The sequence below is a fragment of the Salmo salar genome, chromosome ssa24 (assembly GCF_905237065.1).
Source record: "Salmo salar chromosome ssa24, Ssal_v3.1, whole genome shotgun sequence".
Classification (NCBI taxonomy): domain Eukaryota; kingdom Metazoa; phylum Chordata; class Actinopteri; order Salmoniformes; family Salmonidae; genus Salmo; species Salmo salar.
In genome coordinates this window covers 12,626,675-12,652,293 of record NC_059465.1, presented here as the reverse complement: position 1 = coordinate 12,652,293, position 25,619 = coordinate 12,626,675, and the positions used below count along the sequence as shown (strand labels likewise).

General features: G+C 44.3%; 1 protein-coding gene across 9 annotated transcripts in view; it reads left to right on the top strand.

Annotated features, from left to right (window-relative positions):
• Positions 1-25,619, top strand: part of LOC106585083 (autism susceptibility gene 2 protein) — a 380,813-nt gene that overhangs the window by 1,852 nt on the left and 353,342 nt on the right. The gene's annotated exons all lie outside the window — the stretch shown is intronic.

Genomic DNA, 25,619 nt, shown 5'->3' with positions numbered 1-25,619 from the left:
GTGGATTAGTCATCTCTATCCTTAGATCTCATTGTGATCTATTGTAATAACATGAAACATCTGTCCAAGCTCTAGAGTTGTCTAAAAAAGTTTACATTTGTATTGGTCATTGGTAATTAATACCTCTTTTGTATTGGTAATTAATAATTATGTGAGGCCTGCGTAGTATCTGCAATAATTCCTTTAGCCTACATGTTAGTGGCTGGCTGTGGCTGCAAAGGTCAGAGGAACTAAACCCATAGACATCTGCTACTACTTTACTCAGTTGACTGTGATGATGTAAGCAACACAGTGTGTTGTAATTGCTGCTTGTTCCCCACAGGGACAAAACCATGTGCATGGTACAGGACTGCATTATGTAGCTTGACCTATTGGTTTATTACTAGATTTGAGTGCATACATATTGTCCCTGATATCTTTTTTGTTGTGGACATAAATGGCCAACAGTGTTTACTCACTGGGAGCTTGTCATCAATTTGTCACCTCTCATCTGTTAACAAGGTTAACCTGTCAGGGTCCCAGTAATTGCATTGCTCTTCCATTAACTTAAGCCTTCAATGCCACTTACTGGGGTTCAGTGTGAAAGAAGATAGTGTCTAAGAGGAGGGTGCAGAGGGTACATGGAAGTGTGTGTATGTAGGAGAGGGTGATGGGGAGAGGCTCTGTGTGTGTGTGTGTGTGTGTGTGTGTGTGTGTGTGTGTGTGTGTGTGTGTGTGTGTGTGTGTGTGTGTGTGTGTGTGTGTGTGCGCATGGTTGTATTATATTCTCAGATGTGAGATTTTTTTGTGCGTGCCTCCGTTGCTTGCTGCTTATGGCAGTCTGACAGGTTCTGCCTCTGAAAGGCCTCTGGGAAGTCTGAGCAAAGTGCTTCTCAAATAGGATCTCACCAGGAGAGCAGTGGATAGGCTGTCAACAGGGTCTCGTCCTTCAGTGACATCTACAAGTGAATGAATGCTGTACTCGACCAGACAGCGAATCAGGCATGATGCAGCTTTCATCAATTCATTTAATTAATTCCATCAAATGGATAGTTGTCATATTTGCATGATAATGGGTTGAATGCAGTGATAGTTTGCATAGAGCCACGTGTGGGTTACACTCACATCTGGAAAGCTACGCAGGAATGATGTTAACATTGTTTATAATACGATCAGATGTTCCCCCTAAACGCTAAATACAGCTTCAGTTGAGGTGCAGCCACTCTATGTTCTGTTTATGATTTGTATCAGTAGCAGAGACTATTCATGTGCTACTGATACTTCTTGATACAGGGAGAACCCTATCACCTAGCATGACTGCAGCGCTAATTGCTTATCAATTATCCAACTGGCACGGCACCATTAGCGATTAAATAACACTCTGGCCTATTGCATCATGCTCTAATAAGCACGGTGCGGTTAGCTGAAAGAGTGTTCTTAACCTCGCATAATTCACCGATGGCCAATGCCCTGTTCATGACAGGCCACAGAGCCTGGATCTGATTAGAGTGGGAACCTTCACAGTAAATTGAGATCAATCTCACATTTTTCTCAGGGTTCATTGAACCCATAGCTTGCTGCTCTACAATACTGTACACAGTGTTTATGTGAACGTACATGGTACGTTTTAGCTGCTTAATCTATGTGGCACTGACTATCCAGTGTAGCCCTTGGAGTGTATTGCTTTCACATTAAACGTGTCTCAGTAGTGGTTAGTATAGCAGCTTTGGATTGATAGGATAAAGATGCCTGCTGCTCTTATGATGGCTTATGCTGTGTGTATACTGCAGCTTGTTCTGCTCCCGTAGCCCATTTTATTATGGCAGGAACCAATCCACGACATTGGCCGCATTTGATTATAGTTTGTTTATTTGTTTGGAGTCCCCATCCGGAAAGCCGCTTACCTGTGTAAATCAACTGTACAAACAAAACCTGCCTGCTTTGTCATGGGGGGGGGGGCTGCTATGCTAGAGTGATTGGAAATGCGAGATGAGGTATGTAGAATTGAACCACTCAGTGTGGGTTTGGCAAAGCTTTCTCTCACATGCCTATTAAGACAATTATACAATACTGCTTAAGCCCCTCAAAAGGCCCCCCCATGGGTAATGAACTAACAGCAACAATAAGAAAATGTTGCAATTATCCACCTTCCATAATAGAAATGAGATGTGTGATTTCCCCCCCCTCTTTGTGTGACGCTGAGACGAGAGTGGCAAATCCCCCTCGCTAATCCAGAGTTGATTCTTATGTTCATCTGTTTAGGCATGAACTTTATAATTTATATGTTTTTTCTTTTACGGAGACTGCTTTCCCCCCCCTCTAACCATCAGAACTACATTCATTTGTAATATTTGGAATGTGTGTGTGTGTGTGTGTGTGTGTGTGGTGGGGGGTGGGGGGACGGGGTGTTATTACACCGTCTTACATTATATCCTTTAAAATAGTATATTACTTGTCATAAACAAACATGTCAAGCCAGTAGCCTACTGCTTTCTGTTATAGCAGTTGTAATAGAAGCTGCATATGTAACATTTCAGCAGTGTGTTGGAGGATTAAACGGAAAGCTGTACATCAACAGTATAATAGATTTCGATATCTCTAGTTGGGATGCTGCTAAAAGCTGTTGCTAGAACAACTCAACAGTGTGTTGAACTACAAGCCATACAGCAACACCTATAGTATTTGGTCTCTTGTTCCAGAGGCCTGTTAACCAGTTTTTTTTTATGGTCTTCATGTTGCAATACCGCTCAGTGTTTTCGTTGCTCTTGCAGTGTGATGGCTGTAGTGCAACATTTCGAGCCTGACACGTCCCGTGAAGAAAGGCTTATTAAGGCCCATGGGGTGTCCCTGGGACCCATCTCTCCCAAACTGTCATGCTCGGTGGTGGAGAGAAAGTGGAGAGAGAGAGAGCATCCTTTTGGCTATGCTGCTGAGGCTGTGTGTCCAATATATATAGACATATTATCAAAAGATATTCTCCCTAGGAAGGGAATGTTCTCTCCAGAGGGTTTGTGGGGATGTCACATGCACCCCTTATGGTCCACCTGCTGAACCGTCATTGTCTGTTATGAGAATTAATGAATAGCTTGGCTGCTGTGACGATCACTAGTAGTGTCTTCACTGACATTTTCAACCTCTCCCTGACCGAGTCTGTAATGCCTAGATGTTTCAAGCAGACCACCATAGTCCCTGTGCCCAAGAACGCCAAGGTAGCCTGTCTAAATGACTATCGCCCCGTAGCACTCACACATCTGTAGCCATGAAATGCTTTGAAAGGCTGGTCATGGCTCACATCAACACCATCATCACAGACACCCTGGACCCATTCCAATTCGCATCCCGCCCCAACAGATCCACAGATGACGCAATCTCTATTGCACTCCACACTGCCCTCTCCTACCTGGACAAGAGGAACACCATAGCACAGCGTTCAACACTATAATTCCCTCCAAGCTCATCACTAAGCTCAGGACACTGGGATTGAACACCTGCCTCTGCAACTGGATCCTGGACTTCCTGACGGGCTGCTCCCAGGTGGTTAGGGTAGGCAACAATACATCTGCCACAGTGACCCTCAACACAGGGGGCCCTCAGGGGTGCGTGCTTAGTCCCCTCTTGTACTCCCTGTTCACCCACAACTGCATGGCAGCACACGACTCCTACACCATTATTAAGTTTGCTGACAACAACGACGATAACCGCCTATAAAGAGGTCAGTGCCAGGACAACAACCTCTCCCTCACCGTCAGCAAGACAAAGGAGCTGATTGTGGACTACAGGAAACAAAGGGCCGAGCACACCCCCGTCCACATTGACGGGGCTGTAGTGGAGCGGGTTGGGAGCTTCAAGTTCCTCTGTGTCCACATCACTAAGGAATGATCATGGTCCACACACACCAACACTGTCTTGAAGAAGACACGACAACGGCATGGGCCCTCAGATTCTCAAAAAGTTCTAAAGTTGCACCATTGAGAGCATCGTGACTGGCTGCATCACCGCTTGGTATGGCAACTGCTTGGCATCTGACTACAAGGCGCTACAGAGGGTAGTGTGTACGTCCCAGTACATCACTGGGGCTGAGCTCCCTGCCATCCAGGACCTAGGAAGGCCCTAAAAATTGTCAAAGTCTCCAGCCACCCGAGTCATAGACTGTTCTCTCTGCTGCCGCAAGGCAAGCAGTACCAAGTTATCGTTACTCATTGTGTATTTATTCCTTGTGTTATTATTTTTCTATTATTTCTCTTTCTTTGTCTCTTCACTGTTGAGAAGGGCCCGTAAGTAAGCATTTCTCTACACACGAAATAACATCTGCTAAACACATGTATGTGACAAATAAAATTTGATGTCACTGTTAGTCTACACCTGTTGTTTATGAAGCATGTGACATAACATTTGATTTGATTTGAGATGTGTTACGTGCTGCTGATTTTGATTCCCTTTTAATTTGGTTGTTGTTTCCCTATGAGAGGTATTGCTGCTGTCTCCGTCAGTGTAATAGCTAGATGTGCTGCTGAGTTGTTGTTTCTTGCGCCTTCCTTTCTCTCTCTTGATCTGCTTTGTGTGGTGAGTGACAGGATGTAATTATCAAGTGATTAAGATGTTGTCTTGAAGCCTGAGAAGGATTAGACCTTTGACTGGTTAAAATTGCCTGTTAATTCGCTGGCTGCTTTGCCTTTTATTTATGGGATTTCCTGAGTCTGACCAGGCTCTGCTTTCCTCTGTGCTCATTCACTCATAATCAATGATACAATGTTGAATAAAAGGTTAAATAATACGTTATTTGGAGATAATGTCTCCCCGTTTGCCAATAAAGCAGCATTATTTTTGCATAATGGTTTACATTATGTGGCATTTGGCTGCAGAAAATGCAAAATTACTGGCTGGCAATGAGGCATGTGAAAGATTTTACATTAAATTAATGAAACATAAGTAGAAGGAACACTAAGTGCCTCATTAAATCATGTGTGTTTTCCTTTTGGCCTAGTCCCCTCATTGACAGAGAGCAGTTGAACAGACAGTGAATGGCTTGCTGGTTCATACTCTCATGTAGTTACATCAACATCTCTCAAGTGGACCCCTTTGTAAAACTTGTTTGTTTGAGGAGGTCTATACAAGTACTTTTCTGGGCACTTGGGCCTATCATGTACAAAGGTCTATTGGCTGGCTTTGCCGAGTAGCGTATTTACAAAATCCCCCTGCTTTCAGAATAAAATAGTAAGTAAAAAGGCAATTTGACGTTTTATTTACCATTGGAACATTCAGTGCAGTAGAGAGGACTATTGCATATAGTCAGTAATACAATACCTGCATCATCATGCAGATCAACTAAACATCAACTTTATACTCACAACAAATAAGTATAGACATAATTTACTAATCACCACCATTCTATGTTATTATGCACGCCTTTATGAGTGAACTGAGGATAGTCCCAGTCAGTATTAGATAGAATGTCGTGGCCCCGCCCGCCTGTGGTGAAAACAACCTGTGGTTACCTACACTCTTAGGAAAACAAAGTGTTCTTCGGCTGTCCCCATAGAATAACCCTTTTTGGTGTAGGCTTTATGGGGCGCACATAAAAAAAATAAAAAAACGACATTTTAAAAGTTTGTTGTTTTATTAAATTAAGAATTTGAAATGTCATGGAATATTCTTGTGTGTAGTAATGTCACATTGATAATTTAATTGAGACAAAGCCTTTTCATTGTTAAAATAGGTGTAGGATTTTCAGAATTTGAATACTGACGTGTAATGGGTGTGTGCTGGTGGCAGGGAAGTCAGGCGCAGGAGAACGAACTTGGTATAAACGGAGTCGTTTAATAAGTGCTCACAAAACTCCGAAAACCAAAATATACAAAATAATAAAAGTGGGTACAAAATCCGTCGCACACCAGAAAATAACTTGCACATAACATACAATCACCGACAAGGACATGAGGGGAAACAGAGGGTTAAATACACAACATGTAATTGATGGGATTGGAACCAGGTGTGAAGGAAGACAAAACAAAACCAATGAAAAATGGATCAGCGATGGCTAGAAGGTCGGTGACATCGACCGCCGAACACCGCCCGAACAAGGAGAGGGACCGTCTTCGGCGGAAGTCATGACATAACGTCCGTTCGTATATTAGAATATTCTAATAACCGTGTCCATCCCTAATTTCCGTTAGCTTTCTCATGATTTGAGGGTTTGAGCGTTTATTTTGAGAGATGCCGTGACTGGCTATATCTCTATAGAGGGTCTCGGAGCATGTTTTCTTTATAAATTACTCTAGCTGTGAAGGCAATTAGCGTAACAGTTGTCGACATGCTCCCTCCTACAAATGTGAGATAGGAACATTAGCTCTGAGGGGAATAGTCTTTCTGGTTGGAGTGATACTAACAATAATTGCTGCAGAGCTCTATTCCCAGCCTGAAATAAGATATTGAGGTGGCTGCTGCTTGCCATTGCTGCTGCCTCCATTGGCCTCCCTCTGTGGATCAGCTTCTCTCTGCCTTCCTTGTTAAAGAGCCACTGAACACGCCGATTGGCATGTGTGTTTTTCTGTTGCTCGTTAGAGAAAGAGATTTCAGTCTTAAAGGTATGTTTCCTGGCTGATTCTGCGTTTAGTTCATGAGGTTTGTCCCCCATCAGACACTGTAGACACCGAAGCCTATTTCACTTCTTGATTGTAAGATTGTAAGAAATCTGTAATTTTGTTGTTTTAGTTGCGCAATTTTACAGCTAACTACGCAACATGTCTTATGTAAACAAAGTCGGAACTGCTGGGAAGGTCTGTCTCACTGTCTTTGCTATTGAATAAATAAGCGAGCACCGCAGGTGTTCATCCTATGTTAGTGGGCAAATGGACATCGTCAAATCAAGACCCAACCTTAATTTACCCGTTGTGATGCATGGATGTTCCAAACTCCGTTTTAGACGAGTGACTTTGTGACCAAAATGTTCCTATTTACACTTTGTAGTCAATTTTGACACTAGAATAATTGCTTCTGACTCATAATGATGCCACAGGCTATTTTCAACGGGATTCATTGCTTTTTAAAGGCTTGCGCTCTTTAAATGTGGAATTCAGAAGTCAATGAGGTGCTTCAGCTGCCGATCACATCTCAGAAGGCCTCTTCAGCGGAGACAGACAGAGCTGTCTGTCTGTCAAATATTAGCTTTTGTGTGAGAAGAAATCCAAACTTGGACTTGGACTGATGTTGTTTTCCAACAGAATAATAAGCAGTGCCTGGCCAAGTTCATAGAGCTTAGATAAGAGTTGGTTACGCAACGCTGGGGAATCTGTCTCATTTAGATTTCTACTTTTACCCCTCATTCTTTATCAGTCTTTTTATGGCTAGTTAGCCAATGCTGAGCTGCTTTATTTTCTCATGTGGAAGCAAAGCGCTTGTTCCACTCCGTGGGTATATATATATACTATGCATATAAATAAAGCAGTTCCTTGGTTTTCTTCATCTTTAGTGTCTCTGAAGTCCATGTTAAACTGACTGCGTCTGTAGGAACAGTAGGCAAGGGTTTTTTCATATTTTCTGTCTTACACAATATTTTATGTGAAGATATAGACATGCGAGATGTAGTTAGTACATTATGCTGGACTTCTGCAACCAGTTTGGCAGGAACAGTGAGAAAGAGATCTAACACTTATGACTCAGGTTGACAGATGTGCCATAGTATTGGGTATCTCAGATCTAGAATCAGTGCTCTCTCTCCTGACTTCTGCATTATGGGGGTTATATACACCTAAAAGGGTTCTTCAGCTGTCCCCATAGGATAACCCTTTTGTTTCCAAGTTGAACTATTTAGGTTTCCATGTAGAACCCTTCCACAGAAGATTTTACATGGAACCCAAAAGGGTTTTACCCAAAACCCCAAAAGAGTTCTACCTGGGTTCTACCCATCTCCCAGTCCCTGCTGCTGAAAAACATCCCCACAGCATGATGCTGCGACCACCATGCTTCACCGTAGGGATGGTGCCAGGTTTCCTCCAGATGTGACGCTTGGCATTCAGGCCAAAGAGTTCAATTTTGGCTTCATCAGACCAGAGAATCTTGTTTTAGGTGCCATTTGGCAAACTCCAAGCAGTCTGTCATGTTCCTTTTACTGAGGAGTGGGTTCCGTCTGGCCACTCTAACATAAAGGCCTGATTGGTGAAGTGTTGCAGAGATAGTTCTCCCATCTCCACAGAGGAACTCGAGAGCTCTGTCAAAGTGACCATTGGGTTCTTGGTCACCTCCCTGACCAAGGCCCTTCTCCGATTACTCAGTTTGGCTGGGCGGCCGGCTCTAGGAAGATTCTTGGTGGTTCCAAAATGTTTTCCATTTAAGAATGATGAAGGCCACTGTGTTATTGGGGACCTTCACTGCTGCAGAAATGTTTTGGTACCTGTCCCCAGATCTGTGCCTCGACACAAGCCTGTCTCGGTGCTCTACAGACAACTCCTTCGACCTCATGGCTTGGTGTTTGCTCTGACATGCATTGTGGGACCTTATATAGACACGTGTGTGCCTTTCCAAATCATGTCCAATCAATTGAATTTACCACAGGTGAACTCCAATCAAGTTGTAGAAACATCTCAAGCATGATCAATGGAAACAGGATGCACCTGAGCTCAATTTCGAGTCTCATAGCAAAGAGTCTGATTACTTACTTAAATAATATATATATATATTGGTGTGTCGATTGCTGTGGATTTTTTTTAATTTAATCCGTTTTAGAATAAGGCTGTAACGTAACAAGATGTGGAAAAATTCAAGGGGTCTGAATTCTTTCCGAAGGCACTGTAACTCTCCCCCACAGCCACTGCTTGCTAGGGATGGGTGATAAATTTATACATTAGATTATCACAATCTTCTTTTTGACGATATTACATAGATTCTACGTCTCCAACTAACGATTCTTGCAAGGTTGTTAACGCTAGCTAGCACTAGTTGGCTGTACCTGTGCCAAAACTCTGGTATTTCTCCTTCTTCTTTTTAAATAGACATGTTTTCAACACTTTTATTTCCATGACTGATCAAAGCTCGTTTTCTCATGACTCTACTGTCCCTCTGCAGCAGACATATAGTGAGCAATATATTTGGAACATCGAATCGCAATAAAATCACAGTATCGAATCGCAATACAAATACAACCGTATAGGCATCTAAGTATCGTGATAATATCGTATCATGAGGTCCCTGTCAATTCCCAGCCCTAAGATTTGCATTTGGTATCTCCTTTAGCTTCTTACCCAACTGCTCTCTATATGTTGGTGGAATTATCACTGCTGTAGTTGTTTGTTAAAGGACAAAACAGACTATCGAGGAATGGTTAAAAGGAATTGGTGGCTATTCTTTTGCCTCTCACCAGAACATCGACCTTCATTTTCTGTTAATTTTACGATTAGTTAAGTAACTGTAGTGGCGGCCTGTAGTCTTCCAGGCTACTGGTTAATTAACTCCTGTCTGGCAGGCAGCAGAGAGAATCCTGCCTGGCAGGCAGCAGAGAGAGAAACCATCCCAGTGCATAGCCTCACACAGCACAGTGCATAAATCCTCCTATTTTCATTATCTGCTCCAGGTGTTGATGAAACAATTCCCCTGCTGGATAATCATATTTCCCATCCCGCTTGCCAAGAAAGACTGAGGAGAGAGGAGAGAGGAGAGAGAGAAGAGAGAAAGAGAGTGAGAGAAAGGGAGCTCCGATCTGCATCCGTCTGAATGACTAGACTCCCCCTCTTCCCAGCATTTCAATTTGCACAATAATACTAGGGGAGGAAAAGGGGCAGGAAACAGAGGCTGCAGACACTGACAGGCAGACTACACTCAGGAAGGGAGGGATGTATGGAGGAGGAGGAGGGAGGGAGGGGTGTGTGTCTGTGTGTGTGTAATAGGGTGTTCTAGCCGAGTGACGCCACCATGGTACAGTGGTGCCACTCAGAGCAGGGGTTGTGTGATATGAGTGGTTCTGTGTGTGGTAGAATGTTTCAGCCGGGTGACGCACGCCACCATGGTACAGTGGTGCCATTCGGAGCAGGGGCTGTGTGTGTGTGGGGAGGGGGGATTACAGAGTGACAGTGAGTGACAGAACGGTGGCCGTCGTCATGTGTACTCACAGCCAGATCCACCCGCGCCATAAATAGAAAGAATGGCATGGCACAGCAGCTCAGCCATCATAGGCAACAAGTGATGCTAAACTGAGAAACAGGCAGGCGAGTAATGGACGGAGGGGGGGGCAAAGCTCTGCTGTGACTACCATGGTGGGAATGCAGTCGCCTGAGCTGACAATTGTCAACACATTTAGCCAGGCTGCTTCACTGAAAGACATTTATCAGTACAGGTAATTGACTTGACAAACATACAGACATCTGAGATATGTTCTTTTGGTAGAGTGATTTGTTTCCATTTGTACCGGTAGCTACATTTTGTAGTAGTTGTTAGTCAGTGGGTGGTTACTAGTGTTTAACCATAGGAAAGGGAGAAAATCACAGCACAGGCATAGTCCTACCCTATACTACACTTCACAGTGATTCTGCTATCCTATAGACAGAGGTGTACCCTACGCAGTGGTTCTGCTATCCTATAGACCAGGTATTCCCAATTCTTCAAATTTTCAAAGAGTACATTTATATTTTCCAACAGGGCTATACATTTGGGTGAGGTTATTTCTCGCCTGAGTAGCCTCGTTTCGCTGCCGAAAAAATGTTATTAAACCATCTAGTGTTCAGCGAAATAACAACACAATGTCTAATACAGGTAGCCTAGTCAAATAATGAACATCCAATCACATTAACCGTTACTCTCTTACGGGAATTCCACTATGTAGCCAAACGTAACTGCTGCTCATGTTGGAATCTGTACTGATGGCGCAAAAGCCATGACAGGGAGACATAGTGGAGTGGTAACGCGCGTGCAAGCAGTTGCTCCCGACGCCACTTGGGTACACTGCAGCATCCACCGAGAGGCTCTTGCTGCCAAGGGAATGCCTGACAGCTTGAAATACGTTTTGGAAAATGGTTAACTTTGTTAAAGCAAGGCCCCTGAACTATCATGTATTTTCTGCACTATGCAATGATATAGGCAGCGACCATTTAACGCTTTTACAACATACATGAGTGCGCTGGTTATCAAGGGGCAAAGTATTGACAAGTTCTTTTTAATTGAGAGAGGAGCTTAAAGTTTTCTTTACCGACCATCATTTTCACTTGTCTGACCACTTACATGATGACGAGTTTCTCACACGACTGGCCTATCTGGGTGATGTTTTTTCTCGCCTGAATGATCTGAATCTAGGATTACAGGGACTCTCCGCAACTCTATTCAATGTGCGGGATAAAATTGAGGCTATGATTAAGAAGTTGGAGCTCTTCTCTGTCTGCATTAACAAGGACAACACACAGGTCTTTTCATCACTGTATGATTTCTTGTGTGCAAATGAACTCAAGCTTATGGAACAATGTCAAATGTGATATAGCGAAGCACCTGAGTGAGCTGGGTGCGCAATTACGCAGGTACTTTCCCGAAACAGATGATACAAACAACTGGATTCGTTATCCCTTTCATGCCCTGCCTCCAGTCCACCTACCGATATCTGAACAAGAGAGCCTCATCGAAATTGCGACAAGCGGTTCTGTGAAAATTGAATTTAATACTGCCAGATTTCTGGAATGGGCTGCGCTCAGAGTATGCTGCCTTGGCAAATTGCGCTGTTAAGACACTGATGCCCTTTGCAACCACGTACCTATGTGAGAGTGGATTCTCGGCCCTCACTAGCATGAAAACTAAGTACAGGTACAGACTGTGCGTGGAAAATGATTTAAGACTGAGACTCTCTCCAATACAACCCAAAATTGCAGAGTTATGTGCATCCTTTCAAGCACACCCTTCTCATTAACCTGTGGTGAGTTATTCACAATTTTCGATGAACAAATAAGGTTTTATATGTAAGATGGTTAAATAAAGAGCAAAATTATTGATTATTATTATATTATTATTTGTGCCCTGGTCCTATAAGAGCTCTTTGTCACTTCCTACGAGCCAGGTTGTGACAAAAACTCACACTCATTCTTATGTTTAATAAATGTATCGTATAGTGTGTGTGTGGGGCAGGCTTACAATGATGGCAAAAAAAACAACATTTGAGATTGCGCTGACCCTGGTGCTAGAGGGGGTACGCAGCTGAAGGTTGAATGTTTTTGAAGGGGTACAGGACTATAAAAAGTTTGGGAACCACTGCTATACCCTACACAAGGGTTCTGCTATCCTATAGACAAAGGCCTACCCTACACGCTGGTTCTGCTATCCTACAGACAGAGGCCTACACTACACAATGGTTCTGCTATCCTACAGGCAGAGGCCTACCTACCCTACACAGTGGTTCTGTTGTTTGTTCTGCTACAGGCACTGCAAGAATCTGCCTGTCTGGCTGAATCTGTCCGGTTGTTCATTTATTTTGTAAGTAGATACATGTCAGGAATCCATGGCAGACAAAGAGTAAGTGAGCTAATGTGTAATTTGGGGCCCGTAGGTCAAAAACACAAGCCATTGTTCAGTGCAGCAGAATGCACAATGTTTTTTCTGTTCAGGCACTGCAGCCCTATAAGCCCTTCAGAGGAAATGGATGGGAGGGGTGAAAACAAGACAGATAGCGAGAGCGAGAAAACGTGTTGTAAAAAATCAAACAGTAATTGTGTTGTTTCCCTAACCTGAAGTCATGGGAGTAGAAGAGGCTTGTGTTCCCATAGTAACCCAAGCTTCTATATCTCAGTAAAGATATAGTCCTGGGCTGGGGCTTTGCCTGAGTGTTGATTTGCATGCTTGGTGGTTTTTAGGAGTTTGCCCTCAGCCTCTATATCGCCACAATTGGATTACATGATTGGGCTGGAAGCTGGTAGCAGGTATCTGCTGCTCTGAACACCATCTTATCAGTGGCAGCACATTCCAGTGTGGAGAAGGGAAGGGAAGAAAGGCTGGGCTGCCACCTTGCTAACAAACCAACCCCCACAGGACAGGAGAAGGCAAAACAGCAATCATATGCTGGTTTTCCACACGCGAGCTGGGAAGTGAACACATGAGCTGTATGGTTATAGTAACACCACTGAATGTTGTTTCCATTGGGGCCAGGTAGCAATAGGATGATGCTGAGATGTGGAAAGGGAGGCAAAATGGAGAGAAAGAGAAGTGTTAAGAGATGGGCAAAATGGAGCGAGAGAAAAGTGGAACGAGATCTCCCCTTCTGTGGACATAAGCTATTGATCATCAGTGTTCTGAAAGCATTTTCTTGTTCTCCATTGAGATGTTTGCTGTTTCTGTTGCATTTCTTTATCTCATATGAGACATCCTGTTCTTCAGTGAATATTTTTGTTCCGTTACAGATACAGTACCTATCACCTTTACTAAAGCTACGCCTTTATTGAACTGCAATGCATCATCATCTATCTGTAAAGACCATCTCCAATGAACGACCAGCTCCCAGAAATCTTTATTTTAAGCCACTTCTGAATGAAAAGCTCTATATAAAATAAATGTATTATTATTATTAAACCAGAGTTCACAACATCAGATATATACTACAGTATAGTCTGTTTAAATACAGCTCCATTACTTTACAAGAAAATACACAACAAGGTGACAGGCAACAAATACAATGTTTCTACTGTATGGTTAATATGGAATACTTTTTGACAAAGCACTAGAGAAGGGATATTCTTTGAAACCTTGTGTGAATAAAACCAACAGAACCCAGTCATACCTCAGCAGCAGGCCCTCCTGCAGCCTGACCCTCACGCTCTCTCTGTCGTCATTGCTGTACTTTTTAATATATGTGGTCGGTCTAAAAGACGGCTTGTCAAAGTTATTCAGCCTGCGGTGTGCAGCTAAAAACGTCCGTCCTGAATGGCTGACTGCAACACACACAGTGCTGTGCTCCCTAGGAGAGGAGGAGCTAGGCAAGCTAACTGAACATGACATACAGTACCAGTCAAAAGTTTGGACACTCCTATTCATTCAAGGGTTTTTCTTTATTTTTTGACTATTTTCTACATTTTAGTCATTTAGCAGACGCTCTTATCCAGAGCGACTTACAAATTGGTGCATTCACCTATAATATCCAGTGGAACAACCACTTTACAATAGTGCATCTAAATCTTTTAAGGGGGGGGGTTAGAAGGATTACTTTATCCTATCCCAGGTATTCCTTGAAGAGGTGGGGTTTCAGGTGTCTCCGGAAGGTGGTGATTGACTCCGCTGTCCTGGCGTCGTGAGGGAGCTTGTTCCACCATTGGGGTGCCAGAGCAGCGAACAGTTTTGACTGGGCTGAGCGGGAACTGTGCTTCCTCAGAGGTAGGGAGGCGAGCAGGCCAGAGGTGGATGAACGGAGTGCCCTTGTTTGGGTGTAGGGCCTGATCAGAGCCTGAAGGTACGGAGGTGCCGTTCCCCTCACAGCTCCGTAGGCAAGCACCATGGTCTTGTAGCGGATGCGAGCTTCGACTGGAAGCCAGTGGAGAGAGCGGAGGAGCGGGGTGACGTGAGAGAACTTGGGGAGGTTGAACACCAGACGGGCTGCGGCGTTCTGGATGAGTTGTAGGGGTTTAATGGCACAGGCAGGGAGCCCAGCCAACAGCGAGTTGCAATAATCCAGACGGGGGATGACAAGTGCCTGGATTAGGACCTGCGCCGCTTCCTGTGTGAGGCAGGGTCGTACTCTGCGAATGTTGTAGAGCATGAACCTACAGGATCGGGTCACCGCCTTGATGTTGGTGGAGAACGACAGGGTGTTGTCCAGGGTCACGCCAAGGCTCTTAGCACTCTGGGAGGAGGACACAAGGGAGTTGTCAACCGTGATGGCGAGATCATGGAACGGGCAGTCCTTCCCGGGAGGAAGAGCAGCTCCGTCTTGCCGAGGTTCAGCTTGAGGTGGTGATCCGTCATCCACACTGATATGTCTGCCAGACATGCAGAGATGCGATTCGCCACCTGGTTGTCAGAAGGGGGAAAGGAGAAGATTAATTGTGTGTCATCTGCATAGCAATGATATGAGAGACCATGTGAGGATATGACAGAGCCAAGTGACTTGGTGTATAGCGAGAATAGGAGTGGGCCAAGAACAGAGCCCTGGGGGACACCAGTGGTGAGAGCACGTGGTGCGGAGACAGATTCTCGCCACGCCACCTGGTAGGAGCGACCTGTCAGGTAGGACGCGATCCAAGCGTGCGCGGTGCCGGAGATGCCCAGCTCGGAGAGGGTGGAGAGGAGGATCTGATGGTTCACGGTATCAAAGGCAGCAGATAGGTCTAGAAGGATGAGAGCAGAGGAGAGAGAGTTAGCTTTAGCAGTGCGGAGAGCCTCCGTGACACAGAGAAGAGCAGTCTCAGTTGAATGCCCAGTCTTGAAACCTGACTGATTAGGATCAAGAAGGTCATTCTGAGAGAGATAGCAAGAGAGCTGGCCAAGGACGGCGCGTTCAAGAGTTTTGGAGAGAAAGGAAAGAAGGGATACTGGTCTGTAGTTGTTGACATCGGAGGGATCGAGTGTAGGTTTTTTCAGAAGGGGTGCAACTCTCACTCTCTTGAAGACGGAAGGGACGTAGCCAGCGGTCAAGGATGCGTTGATGAGCGAGGTGAGGTAGGGGAGAAGGTCTCCGGAAATGGTCTGGAGAAGAGAGGAGGGGATAGGGTCAAGTGGGCAGTTTGTTGGGCGGCCGGCCGTCACAAGACGCGAGATTTCATCTGGAGAGAGAGGGGAGAAAGAGGTCAAAGCACAGGGTAGGGCAGTGAGAGCAGGACCAGCAGTGTCGTTTGACTTAGCAAACGAGGATCGGATGTCGTCAACCTTCTTTTCAAAATGGTTGACGAAGTCATCCGCAGAGAGGGAGGAGGGGGGGGGGGGAGGGGGAGGAGGATTCAGGAGGGAGGAGAAGGTAGCAAAGAGCTTCCTAGGGTTAGAGGCAGATGCTTGGAGTTTAGAGTGGTAGAAAGTGGCTTTAGCAGCAGAGACAGAAGAGGAAAATGTAGAGAGGAGGGAGTGAAAGGATGCCTGGTCCGCAGGGAGGCGAGTTTTCCTCCATTTCCGCTCGGCTGCCCGGAGCCCTGTTCTACATTGCAGAAAAGTAGTGAAGACATCAAAACTATGAAATAACACATGGAATCATGTAGTAACCAAAAAGGTGTCTGGTACTGTATATTTTATCTCAACCACTGAACTGACCTCCTAAGGCATTTTCAAGTGACTCTATAAACTGTGTAGACAGCCTCACAAGTCCTCAACTGGCAGCTTCATTAAATAGTACCCTCTGTCCAGTGTCTGTGTTCTTTTGCCCATCTTAATCTTACATTTTTTATTGGCCAGTCTGAGATATGGCTTTTTCTTTGCAACTCTGCCTAGAAGGCCAGCATCCCGGAGTCGCCTCTTCATTGTTGACGTTGAGACTGGTGTTTTGCGGGTACTATTTAATGAAGCTGCCAGTTGAGGACTTGTGAGGCGTCTGTTTCTCAAACTAGACACACTAATGTACTTGTCCACTTGCTCAGTTGTGCACCGGGGCCTCCCACTCCTCTTTCTATTCTGGTTAGAGCCATTTTGCGCTGTTCATTTCTCAGAACAAGAATAGACTGACAAGTTTCAGAAGAAAGTCCTTTGTTTCTGGCCATTTTGAGCCTGTAATCGACCCCATAAATGCTGATGCTCTTGATACTCAACTAGTCTAAAGAAGGCCAGTTTTATTGCTTCTTTAATCAGAACAACAGTTTTCAACTGTGCTAACATAATTGCAAAAGGGTTTTCTAATGATCAATTAGCCTTTTAAAATTATAAACTTGGATTAGCTAACACAACGTGCCATTGGAACACAGGAGTGATGGCTGCTGATAATGGGCCTCTGTACGCCTATGTAGATATTCCATAAAAAAATCTGCCATTTACAACATTAACAATGTCTGCACTGTATTTCTGATCAATTTCATGTCATTTTAATGGCCATGCTTTTCTTTAAAAAACAAGGACATTTCTAAGTGACCCCAAACTTTTGAACAGTAATGTACCTTATGGTTAATAAACAACTCTAAAATCGGATTTCTTTTGCAGAAATTATGTTTTATCCGGGGGGGGTCAGTCAAATATTACAATTGTTCATAGAGAAAAGAATGAAATTGGATGGTCTGAGTCTGTCAATGCTTAAATGACATCAGAAGACCCTATATAGGCCCCCCATATCAGAACTATGCCCCTTCTACCCACCCCATGGGAAGGACCTCAACATGACAGCAGGACATATGCCCAGGCCGTGAGCAGGGCAACAGGCTCAACCCCCACTATTACACCCGCCTAAGCCCCATCCTGCGACCTAAGAGGTATGTATCTGATGCTCAACATGCTCTGTTCACATCTGCTGTGATGTTGCTTTTACATTTTTGTTCAGTGTATTTATAGGGATAGGGTGTCATTTGGGGCGTAGTACTTGATCTCGTGGTTGTGACTCCTGGCCGGAGGAGTGTTTAGTCACCAGAGCATTGCTCATCTGTCATTATAGAGGCTGGATGTCTGGCTGGAGAGATAGGCCTAGGGCCTGGGCTAATAACCTGACGGTGCTCTGTGGGCTTGTGGTTCTGGCTCAGTGCCGACTGCTGGGTTTACTGGTTTACTGAATGGTTTACAGTTTCCTTACAGCTCTCCTTTATGGAGTCCTTTATTTTGGGTTTGTTGACACTTTTTCACTTAAGTAGATGTGCTAAGGCAGGTATACCCTTCAAAACCCTCAGGCTACTCTTATTCTTTGATCGTCTTCATGACAGCCTATTTTTGGGAAGTTTATCCTCCCTGATGATGGAGTATAGTTGGCATAAATGTGGAATATTCTCCTAGGTATAATCTGTATTAGCTGACAGGTCAGTCACCATGTGCCTTGACATATTTTGGCATGGTAGCATGCCGCTTCAGTATGTTTCAGCATTTGTTACAAATGGCCTGTCGCCACAAACTTCAGAACCATAGGAATTAGTGTAGTTGCAATCCAGATCTCCCGTTTCAAAGCACAGTGATCCTTGTTCTTCCTAAAGTAACATCACTCAGCCCACGTACAACATAAATATTTCCATTTTAACAGTCTCCTGCTGAAACGAGTCCAAGGCTTCCGCCTTCAGCCAACAACTGGAGGGGGAAGGCTAAAGGGTACTGTCTTTTTCTATTCTCTTTGTATATCTCTCTTTGTCATTCTCGATCCCTCTCTCTCTCGTTCTCACTCCCCTCCCCTGTCTCTCTGTCCCTCTCCTTCTCTCTCCCTTTCTCTCTCATTCCCTCTGAGAGGACAGTCGCTGACTTTCTGTCCTCCCATAAGAATTCTTGTCAATGTCAGAGGTAGAGGCTGGTGCGTTGTAGTTGAAAAAGGTAAATAGTTTGTCTGCCTGGCTTATAAATAAATGTGACTCAGCGCCTGAGAAAATGTGTCTCGATTGCGGCAGCGGGGATGAAATGGCAGGAATATTTTATTAAACCTCTGCTCGGCTACCGAGACACTTGTTTATTCTCACTGATGATTGCTTGTCTGACCTTAGTAACCAGACGGCAATGTTAGATAGAAAATGTGTTTGCCTCTTTTTACTTTGTCATCACTAATGCTTAATTTCTATTTCTCATGATCAATTATGAATTGTTCTATTGTCAAAGGCCATTTTAGCACATTTCCCCCTTAGATTTTATGAGACTGTGCATGTGTTGTTCTGAGGAGTTGTCCTTTCTTGTGTGTATGTGTGGCGCGTGTGCATGTGTGTGATGTAACTGTGTGTGCAAACATGAACGTGTTTACAGAGGCCACAGGATATATGGTCCGTTGAGAGTTGGTCGTTGCTGGTTGCGGGACACAGGGGAGTTGTCCTAGGCCCTGTAGCACTGTAGCTGTGCTGTTGTAAGTGAGCGGCCCATGGGAGTGGGAGGCAGGGTGATGAGGTTTCCTGTGTGTGTTTGCCCATGCAGCTTGTTCGGGGTGAGCTCCAGAGTCAAGTGTTGGGTTACACAGCTCAGTAACACTGTTCTGCGTAGCTTACACCACAGCACACCCGCACTAGCACGCTGCTTACATTATCCAATAGTGGTATACCTCTCACCTGGTGTACTCTGAGACTGAGAACCCGTCCGTCCCCTGAACTCTGTCGCCAACCTCACGTCACAACGTCCCATGTCTGTTCTCACGTTCGGCAATTGGGCTTTTATACAGAGTATCGGTAATAGAAAGGGAAAGTGTGTTCTCCTGTAATGTGTGTAGAGACTAGAGTTCTCGTGTTCAGCTTGGAAGGGGATTGAATGGAAAATGGTGAGCTTTTCCCTCTTAGCTAGGTTTTAGAAGTAGGGTTTGAAATGGCTGTCTAACTTCAAATGGAGTCGTCAGGGTTTCTCCACTTTCCGATCTGTCATTCAATATTAGGCTGGGGAACACAACGCAACAGCTGTGCTGCTAGCCAGACCCAGCTGTCTGGGAAAAATAATTCTAACAGTGTAGCTCTTTACACAAGTACCTGTATACAGGTTGAAAATGGCAGATTTGGGCACTAATGAGCGCCTAAATTGGAACACAGTGGCTGTACAGTAACATGCTATAAATTACATAAGAGCTCAGGGTCTTCGCTTCACAGTGCAATTTTGGTTTTGACTGATAGCAGCATTCCTCCTCCTCCAAACACAGCGAGTTGAGTTGATGCCAAAGAGCTCCATTTTGGTCTCATCTGACCACAACACTTTCACCCAGTTGTCCTCTGAATCATTCAGATATTCATTGGCAAACTTCAGACAGGCATGTATATGTGCTTTCTTGAGCAGGGGGACCTTGCGGGCGCTGCAGGATTTCAGTCCTTCACGGCGTAGTGTGTTACCAATTGTTTTCTTGGTGACTATGGTCCCAGCTGCCTTGAGATCATTGACAAGATCCTCCCGTGTAGTTCTGGGCTGATTCCTCACCGTTCTCATGATCATTGCAACTCCATGATGTGAGATCTTGCACGGAGCCCCAGGCCGAGGGAGATTGACAGTTCTTTTGTGTTTCTTCCATTTGGGAATAATCGCACCAACTTATTGTCACCTTCTCACCAAGCTGCTTGGCGATGGTCTTGTAGCCCATTCCAGGCTTGTGTAGGTCTACAATCTTGTCCCTGACATCCTTGGAGAGCTCTTTGGTCTTGGCCATGGTGGAGAGTTTGGAATCTGATTGATTGATTGCTTCTGTGGACAGGTGTCTTTTATACAGGTAACAAACTGAGATTAGGAGCACTCCCTTTAAGAGTGTGCTCCTAATCTCAGCTCGTTACCTGTATAAAAGACACCTGGGAGCCAGAAATCTTTCTGATTTTGACATGCGTTTTTCTGGATTTTTTTAATGTTATTCTGTCTCTCACTGTTGAAATCAGCCTACCATTAAAGTTATAGACTGATCATTTCTTTGTCAGTGGGCAAACGTACAAAATCAGCAGGGGATCAAATACTTTTTTCCCTCACTGTACGCACCAAAATTACGATCGGCTTCTCTTCATTTCCTTGTAAGATCGTATTCTGTAACTTAGCTAGTCATGTTGGCAATAAAACACATTTCAAATGATGCCTACCTGATTTTATAATGGACCATTTTTGGAATGTGTAAACAACAGTAATTGTGTGATGGCAAGGATGCAGGGTTGTGTTCCAAACAAAACAACTACACGTGTGTTTGCTGTAGTTCCTCAACAGCACAGCTAGGAGAGCTCAAAATAGCACCTTATAGTTAGACTCTTCTTTGAGTCATAAATGTGCATTGAAATGATGTAGGAACTGTGCACACTTTGGAGAGGTGTGTGTGTGTGTGGGCACTCAGAGACACCAGTTAGACTTCTCACTTAAACCATTTCTTTCTTAAATTGCACCTACACCAAATTTTCCATGTATATTCTTATGATGTTACTTCATGTATCCAGAGTATTTTCAGATTTTGTTTTCAACGAATGCGGCGAAAAGTATGGTAAATGTAAAATGCACATAAAATCAACACTGTAATGTTTGGATTCAGTCTTGTGTCAGATCAACTGTTTTGTCCTCAATTTTAGTCTTGTAATTTCCCCATAATCTCCAAACTTTTCCCTTTTAATTGCTACCATGGTTATGCATATGCTTTTCATTTTTCTTACGTAAGAAACATTTCTATTTAGCCTTATCCATATAGGCCAATTCCCACAAGTGTAAGGGGCTAAGAGGAATACCTTCTTTCTCTTTGTCTGTGAAAATGTAGAGTTACTAATTGGATATTCACTTCTTAGTAATACATTTGAACATATGTAGACAATAGTTTGTTGATTTGCCATTGGTATTTCCACACCTTTTCTGAAATATGATATTTTATTCATAGAACAAACACATTTATGATATGACAGTTCTAGTGACTCATGAAGTCGCAGGATGTAAAAATCCATTATGCTGAGTGTTACAGATAAGCTACAGTAGGTCTGAAGCACCACAAGACATTTATGCAAAGTGTTCTTCACTAGTGACAAATAGATCAGAACTTTATTATGCTCTAAACACTGAGAGACTTAATGCCACAATCACTGTTATACATTGATGCTCCCACACTCAATGTCTTGCCTAGCCCTGGTTTGCTGATTTCCAGCGAGACTCAAGTTGCTGTACTAACACTGTCAAGAGGCACCTTCTCCTCTCCATCTCTTATCCTAATTAGGGTAGTAGGCAGGTGGAAGATCAGACTGATGTTAATATTCCATCCTGCTGCTGCTGCTGTGGCGAGGCTGCTGTCAGAACAGAACACAAGCTCACAGGTGGTCAGGTCTAAAGGAAACCCTGCATGTACAGGAGAATATCTAATCTCTCTCTCCACTGGTGAAGTCCAACTGTGTCAAACACACACGTCATATTTGTGCCTGAAGATTTTTTAGACTGTTTTTATCTCAATGTATCTCCTGACCTTTTGCATTAACTGTCAGTGATGTTTGCTTCTTCTACAGCAGGGATGGGCTTGCTGATCAATTTCCAAAAACAACATTTCATTTAGGGCCCCCAAAAAGGCTAGGGATGGCTCTGACTGCATGTGTGGGTACGCAGACACACAACCTACTGCGGCCCCTAATGATGAGTTCCGATTTTTTTGTGGCCCCCACTCCCGTTGAAGTTGCCCATCCCTGTTCTATGGTATGGTGCTTTTCTTGTTCAGTAAGAACTCATACTATACAGTTATTCGCTGTTTCATAGTACATCATGCACATGTAATTTGATTCATATCATTGGATTACAGTTGCCAGAGAAAAAGGTCAGCTGAATATGTGATGAAGTGCCGGCAGTACAGAGTACAGTAGAATAGACTAGAGGACTATCACTACCTCGAACACAGTTCTGTACTGCTGAATCTCTATTTCTGTCCTTTCTCACTCAGTCGGATGAATGGCTTAAACCATGATATAACAGCCTAGCTCGATTTCACTAATTGCTCCCTCCTATGTATAATTATCACTTCCACAACACTGTGTTTGGAGCTTCACATTGGCAACAGCTTTTACCACCGTGTTGCTGCTTTAGCATTTTATTTTCCTGTTTACTTTGATTTGAGCGAGGGGAAGAGGCAGACACATATTTCCTCACATTTTAATTAGAGGCATTTTATATAAATGATACACTCACACTTGGATTTTGCTCGGCTTACTGTGTGTGCGTGTGTGTTCATGCAAGGCACATACTTTAATGCGTGTGTGCGTGTGCGTGTGTGTGTGTGTGTGTATGAATATTATCTGAACATGGATGAATGGTCCTGGAGCACATTGTAGATTGTCAGTGTGCTCCCTGGAGGCTGGTCCAGCCAGCAGAGTGTTAGTAATGGACTGATTTACCTACTGCTGCTGCCTGCTATTCCCTCCTTACTGCTTCACTGTGTGTGTGTGCGTGTGCGTGTGTGTGTGCGCGCGTGCGTGCGTGCGTTCGTGCTCCCTACTGCTCCAGTGAACAAAGCAAAGCCTGGCTCCTTGCTCCCTGTGGCACAGACACACACACCCAACAACGAGAGCAGGTGTCACAGAAAGGGCCTCTTCTGTCACTTTGTGTCACACTCAAGATTTTCTGGGGGAGGGAATTGTCCATTGTTGAATTAATCTTGTGTAATTCTTTAGAATGGATTCCTCTGTGTGTATTAGGGTTACTGAGATTTCCCGCCCAAACCCATTCTCGTTTCCCGGGATAAATAATTGAGAGAAACCGCTAAATTATAATATATTATTTCTATGAACAGTGTGAAGTGAAATGGAACTGTTAAATGATATGCAATGCCTTAAATCTGGCTACCCTTCGGTCTTCTCTGCTCAGCTATCTGCATGATCAATCATCAACGCTCAGTGTGTGTGTGTGTGTGTGTGTGTGTGTGTGTGTGTGTGTGTGTGTGTGTGTGTGTGTGTGTGTGTGTGTGTGTGTGTGTGTGTGTGTGTGTGTGTGTGTGTGTGTGTGTGTGTGTGTGTGTGTGTGTGTGTTTGTGCTGTTGTAGTCTACCGTAGGCCTATTTACTTACACAAAGTTGCCATAAATTCAATGCGCAGCGTGTGAATGGTTCTCTTACCATGCCATTACAAACAGCAAGTAGGCCTACCAGATATTAGGGCTGACCCGAGTTAGTTGACTGGGCGATTGTTTGGTTGGTCGGCCAAGATTTTTTGTTGTTGAGCAGTAGGAATGTTTTTATTTGTTGCCTTTATGTAGGCTGTTTCATTTAGATTTGGACTGAATTTTGATTAACCACATGACTATGATTTTGAGATATGTGGACTTTATTTTACATGAAATGAAACTGGTCCATGAAAAATTTGCATATGAAAACCATAACTGACATGCAGAACGGTAGAAATGGTAAGATAAATTGGCATTCCACATGAGAAAGTTTGCCGACTTCTTGTGTAGCCTATTACTGGCAACTTCAGGAGAGTAATGACAGAATCTGCGAAAGCCAGCAGGAGCGGGAGGAGAATGGTTGGGTCAGGTAAAAGAAAATGTTTTTCTTTTGGTTATGTAGATGTCTGGCTCCCTCTTGAGTAATATGTGTCTTATTTCATCAAACAGCTTAAAGCATCAGACAAGCTCATTGCAAAGTGTTGATTTTTATTTATATGGAAAAATACACATTTAATTTTTTTTACGGGGACAGTCCTACAGGCTATACAGATCATCAGCGCAAAAAAAAGACGGCAACAGCTTACTCTCCCCAAGAATCACTCAAAATATCACAACTGGTGAGAGGATATGCCAAGAAAGAGAAGTGTAAATTAGCCGAGATGTAAAAATACTAAATATACACATGCGACATACACTACATGGCCAAAAGTATGTGGACACCAGCTCGTCGAACATCTCATTCCAAATTTATGGGCATTAATATGGAGTTTGTCCCCCTTTTGCTGCTATAACAGCCTCCACTCTTCTGGGAAGGCTTCCCACTAGATGTTGGAACATTGCTGCAGGGACTTGCTTTCATTCAGCCACAAGAGCATTTGTGAGGTCGGGCGATTAGGCCTTGCTCGCAGTTGGTGTTCCAATTCATCCCAAAGGTGTTCGATGGGGTTGAGGTCAGGGCTCTGTGCAGGCCAGTCAAGTTCTTCCACACCAAACTCAACAAACCATTTCTGTATAGACCTTGCTTTATGCACAAGGGGCATTGTCATGCTGATACAGGAAAGGGCTTTTCCACATAGTTGGATGCACAGAATTGTCTGGAATGTCATTGTATGCTCTCACTGGAACTAAGGGCCATAGCCCAAACCATGAAAAACAGCCCCAGACCATTCCCCTTCCACCAAACTTTACAGCTGGTGCTATGCATTCGGCCAGGTCATTGTTCTCCTGGCATCTGCCAGAGGTTGAAGCGTGATTCATCACTCCAGAGAACACGTTTCCACTGCTCCAGAGTCCAATGGGGGCAAACTTTACACCACTCCAGCCGACACTTAGCATTGCGCATGGTGATCTTAGGCTTGTGTGTGGCTGCTCGGCCATGGAAACCCATTTCATGAAGCTCCCGACAAACAGTTCTTGTGCTCACGTTGCTTCCAGCGGCAGTTTGGAACTCGGTAGGGAATGTTGCAACCGAGGTCAGACAGTTTTTACACTCTATGCACTTCAGCACTCAACGGTTTCATTCTGTGAGCTTGTGTGGCCTACCACTTCGCGGCTGAGCCATTGTTGCTCCTAGACGTTTCCACTTCACAATAACAGCACTTACAGTTGACCGGGGCAGCTCTAGAAGGGCAGACATTTGACAAACTGACTTGTTGGAAAGGTGGCAGATGGTGTCGCGTGATTCATTGCTCCAGAGAATGTGTTTCTACTGCTCCAGAGTCCAATTGCGGTGAGCTTTACACCATTCCAGTCGACGCTTGGCTTTGTGTATGGTGATCTTAGGCTTGTGTGCGGCTGCTCGGCCATGGAAACCCATTTCATGAAGCTCCCGACAAACAGTTCTTATGCTGACGTTGCTTTTTAAGGCAGTTTGGAACTCGGTAGTGGGTGTTGCAACCGAGGACAGATGATTTTTACACGCTTCAGCACTCGGCGGTCCAGTTCTGTGAGCTTGTGTGGCCTACCACTTCGCGGCTGAGCCGTTGGTGCTCTTAGACGTTTCCACTTCACAATAACCGCACTTACAGTTGACCGGGGCAGCTCTA